Raw genomic sequence first — 5,186 nt, 5'->3', positions numbered from 1 at the left:
GCTCAGCAAAGTGAGTTTTGCCAATCTGGAAACTGTGGGTAATTTGAAGCCACTTTTCTAAGGGTCCCAGGTTCTTTGTGCTGTGAGAGAGACAGGCCTGCTAGCAAACAGGTGGCTGGCAGATTTCACGAACATACTCTCCGTGATCCCTTTCTGCCTTCTAGTGTAAATAGATTTTAAGGCCAGGTAGGACCATTGTGATTATTTAGTCTGACCTTCCTAGCACAGGCCATAAAACTTCACTCAATGATGCCTGCACTGGGCCCAATAACTTGGGGTTAAGCTAGACCATCTCCTTCAGAGCTGATATTGATTTAAATCAAGTATCTTCTTACTCCAGAGGAGAGTCCAGTCCACAGTTCCTAGCTTCAAAGGCCAGTGCCTTAGCTATTAGGCCACCGGCACTATGCCCAGGTCTTACTTCAGCCAGGGGGCTCCAAAAATACTTCTGTTCCCTCTTTCCAGTTTTTCTGAGGGGCAATCAGGAGAACTCTTTGGCAGTGATCTAGATACCCTTAAGCCTCCCTTGAAATGGCTGAATAGATGTGAATTTCCTATGGCTTTCTCTACAGATGAACCCCTCCCAACTTAATTAGTGGGGAAGTTCCCAGGGACAACTTCAGGTTTTGCTTCAAAATGATGCAGAGAGTCCATTTTAATTGGTTTTGACATGAAACAGGCAATTGCCACAGAGGTTTGCTTTGAGGCTCATTTAAATCCCAGTGCTAGTTACACCACTGAGGCACCACCATTTAGTGGCACAAAATTAAGGAAAGTACAGTTTCCCACTGAGACTGAATGAGCCTCATTCACCCCCCAGGTAAAATTAACAGCCTCCCGCTTCACTACAAGCTCATTCTGCCCACAGAAGCTAGAGAGCATAGAAACAAGCGTAGTGGGAAATACCATTATATTTCCTGTTATTAGCATAACTTAGTCATTTCCTCCCTACATCAGGAATGTTTATTTACACAAACTGGTAACACTTTAATGGAGTATTTTATTCTTTATTGTTTTTAATTTAAGACTTGATTCTTCTTGCGGGGACACCGCTGTGATATCAAGGCCATTACTCCCGATTTCCACTGGTGTAATTTAGAATAGGAATGTGACCCACTGTGGCTTAGCGAGTCCAAAGCCAGGCCCCAGTCCTGCAGACGTTTAGGCACATGCTTACATTTATGCGTGGGAATAGTCCCAATGAAGTCAACAGGGCAAAGCTGGGCCTCATCCAGCATTTTCCTAACCATGAAGACCACAACGAAGGATTAAACCTATTAATTTACAGAGGATTTCAGCATGCGCTTCCGCTGCCCGCAACTACTGTAAAGTAGCCCTCTGCTTTGGTAACCGTATTGTACTTGGTTTGTTCATTGATCTGATTTACTGGTGGGGCAGAAGAGGGTAAACTCTCCTTCACAGAGCCCTTTCCCAAATCCACAGGGACACTGGTATACAAATCTCTTCAGGGGGAGTCACACCTGGGGCCAATGCGAGGAGACCTGGGCCACGAGTTAGTAGAAGGCTCCTTGTTTCATATTTAGATGATGATCAAGGTGGGTTTTTTTATGGCTCTCTGATCGCTGTCATGCTAAGCCGAATGGACCACACGTGTCTCTGGAATAAAGCTGTGGCATCCAGGAGTGCAGATAAGATTGTCATCTTTATTTCTTGGCTCATCACGAGGCATAGGTATTGGCCTTTTGTAACCCTATCCCATGGCAGGGCTTGGTCCCCACTGGCTCCAGCAGCTACATTTAAACCCACAGTAAAGCAATAGTGATCTCTTGCCCCAGCAGGTTCTCTCTGCCCCTTAGAGGAGGAGAGCAGAATAATCGAACATCATTATCAGAACCAAACCGAACTGGCCTAGTACAGTAGCCAGCCTGAAAGCAGATCAGATCCTCCCAGAGGGGCAGGGAACCAGCTACCATGGGATATGTTAATAACCTGCAGACTTCCTGCTGTGTTCTATGGTTTGGCTTCACAGAAGCTTTGTTTTTCCTTCTCCTTATTGTCCTCCTCTAGTACCCCCTTTATGCTGCCATGAACCTTTCTTCACTGTGGAGGGGTGACTACACCATTGCTTCCTTTACGGCCCATCGCTGCCTGTCCTTGTGTCAGCCATTGGCAATCCCTAACTAACAAGGTGCTTCCAGACTGTGGAAGCAGAGAGTCTTGAGTAAAGGGATCGATTCTTTGGGCCAGATTCTCAGCTGGTGTAACCCCACTCCCAGGGCAGCGCAGTACTTCTCATGAGGACCGCAGAGGGGGCTTAATAGTCGACTCGGAGCAGGTCCGAGGGAGGCTTAGCAGTTGTCCCCCCTGGGCAGTCAAGGGGGGGAAGCTTAGTAGTCGTCCCCCAGGAGATCTGGAGGGAGGCTTAGTTGTCATCTCCTGGGCGGTCCAGGGGGGATGCCTAGTAGTCATCCCTCGGAGAGTCGGGGGGTAGTGGCGGTCAGCATCAGGCTTTATCATCAGCCTCCGGAGGGCGAGCATCCTCGGACACGAGGCAGCCACCGCTGAGAGGCAGACTCCAAGGCTGGGAACGGAGCGCCGAGTCTGGGGGGAGGAGGAGGAGGAGCAGCTGCGGAGGGGAGAGGAGGGGGTCCCAGGTCGCCACCTCTCAGAAGCTCGTATCCCAAGCTGAGAAGGGAGCGCCAAGGTCGGGCGGAGAGGACCAGCGGGACTGCCGTCCCTCGGTTCTCGTGGGGTCGAAAGGCTCCTTCCGGCGGCTCAGTCCGGGGCCCCCGCGGAGGAAGCCAGGGAGGGGTGGGGGAGCCGGAGCCCGACTCACCAGCCCTGGGCACCTGTGAGGCTCGGGCTAGGGGCAAGTGGCCGGGGCCCCAACGGTCAGCCTAAGTCAGGCTGAGAATCGGGTCGAGACCCCTGGGGAAAAAGGGCCAAAAAATTTTAAAAGTCTCCACTGGGACACCAGGTCGACCCCTGGGAAGCAGCCAGACGTTTTTGTAAGTCCCCTCTGGGACAGCAGGTCAACCCCAGGGTGACACCCAGCCCCGAAAGCAAACCGGCCACCAGGTCAACCCAATACATGCAATGGGTTAACCTGGTGGCCAGAAAGTTATGCATCACAGGCAAGGCATTAGCAGAGCAGGATTTCTGGTTTATTCCACTTGTTCAGCTTCCTATGGTATCAGGGTTTCATCAAGATAAGTCTGTTTTTCTAGAGTCCTGACAGCAATACACAACCACACCTATTCCTGAGCTATAAACTTGGGGCAAATTCTACTTTCACTGACACTATGGGCTTCAGTGGGGCTACTCCAATTGACACCAGTGTAGCTGAAAGCACAACTCCGTTTTAAGATGCTCATCGTCATCAAAAGGCAGAACAGAATCTTACATGTATTGATAAGCTGGGGTGCAAATTTGGGGCAAAATCCAACTTATTTACATCAATGCAACCCCACTAAAGTCACGCAGACCAGTTGTCTTCTGGACTTTGTTTTCATCTATCTCCTCTGGTCTTTATTAATATCCCTTGGTGCTACTGTACTTTGGCTGCTGAATCTTTGTGTTTGAATGACCACACCTGGGTTTCCATGGAGCAGCTGTCTTGCAGAGGGTGGGAGTTAGACAAGGAAGTCTCTGTGGCTTAGAATACATACACAGTTTATCAGATAATGGAGGAAGCCAAGCATTAGTTCCATCTGCATAGAAGGATCTCAGGCTGTAAAAGCATAAAGCTTCCATTGACATCACAAAAATTTCTCAATAGCAAATTGCTGAGCCTGTCACCTTGAATCAACATTATATGTGAGGGTATGGAATGGGCAGCTCTCTCAACTGCAGTACCATCCCAGACGAGGATTGTTTACTGCTGAAGTTGCCCCAGGGTTCCCCTTCACCTCATCCTGGGCCTCTGCTCTGACTCACTCCTGGTCCTAGTCTTCTTGACCTTGTGCTGTTACTGGCCCAGAATAACCCTGGGCCAGGGAAAAGTGGATGCAATAGTTACCATTCTGATTTAGCAGCATTTGAAACCCACCTTTGCGCAGGGGGAGGGGGAGGACAATTAACAACACAAGGTGCAGGGTAAGGGAGAATCTCTCTTCCATGTCCCCTAAAAAAACACCCCAACGAGGAATCCTTGTGGCACCTTAAAGACTAACAAATGTATTTGGGCATAAGCTTTTGTGGGCTAGAACCCACTTCATCAGATGCATGGAGTGGAATATACAGTAGGCAGGTATAAATACACAGCACATGAAAAGATACATCCCCTAGTGCACCAACCTCTCCACCATCACTGGACTTCTGGCTCTGCCACAGCCTCCTAGGAGCAGACCCTCAGCTAGTGTAAGTCAGCCTAGCTTCTGCGCAAAAGTCAGTGGAGCTAACCTGGTTTACACCTGTGCTTTGAGATGGAGAAGGCCCTGCTAGATCATCTAGTCCAGGGCCAGACTGGGCTCGGTCTAGTTCATATTCTTCAGCGCTTTGCCCAGACTAGCTTCACTCAAACAAGGGGACTTCCCCCACATCCCATGGGAAAATAGAGAGTGGATTACAATAAGTGTACTCAGTGCTGATGCTATCTAGAGCATGTTCCCAGCACAGCCCTGATAGGCTGGTGGTGGCGACAGGGAAGACGAGGAAGAGTCATTAGCAGTGCCAGGCAAACAGTATTTTTTGTAAGTTGTGTGTATGGAGTGAAAGGCAGGAAGGTGAGCGGGTGGTACAAGGGAGCATGGAAAGGAACAAGGAAAATACTTGCTCTGGGGAGGGAAGAGAAGAGAGGTGAGGGTAGAAAAGGCCCAGGACTTTCACCATACTGTTTTCTCTTTGTGGTGCTGCTCAGCCTACATCAGAACCCTGCTAATTTTAGGCACAGATCAGTCATGCTGGCTGCAATGAGCTACTTCTCCCTTAGCTAATCTATAAAGAGCTTTGAGCTGCTTTCATGTGGCATAATGACTTGAAAAGTTTCTGACTGACGACAGGTGGCAAAGAACCCAACTGAAAGATTCCTGATCCCTTTTATTAACCAGGAAATAACAGATCAGAGAGACAAGTTTATCAAGAAGGTAGAGCTCCAATACAGGCAGGAGTCCATCCCAGTGCATTCAAATGTTCACACTGATGGTGCCAAGAATCACATGTTGCCCTTGCACGAAGGTACATTGACTTCAGTGGAAGCTCGCAGAATTTGATCCCAAGTGTATTAC

Source organism: Eretmochelys imbricata, chromosome 6 (genome assembly GCF_965152235.1).
Source record: "Eretmochelys imbricata isolate rEreImb1 chromosome 6, rEreImb1.hap1, whole genome shotgun sequence".
Lineage (NCBI taxonomy): Eukaryota > Metazoa > Chordata > Testudines > Cheloniidae > Eretmochelys > Eretmochelys imbricata.
Note: the sequence above shows the minus strand (reverse complement) of the source record.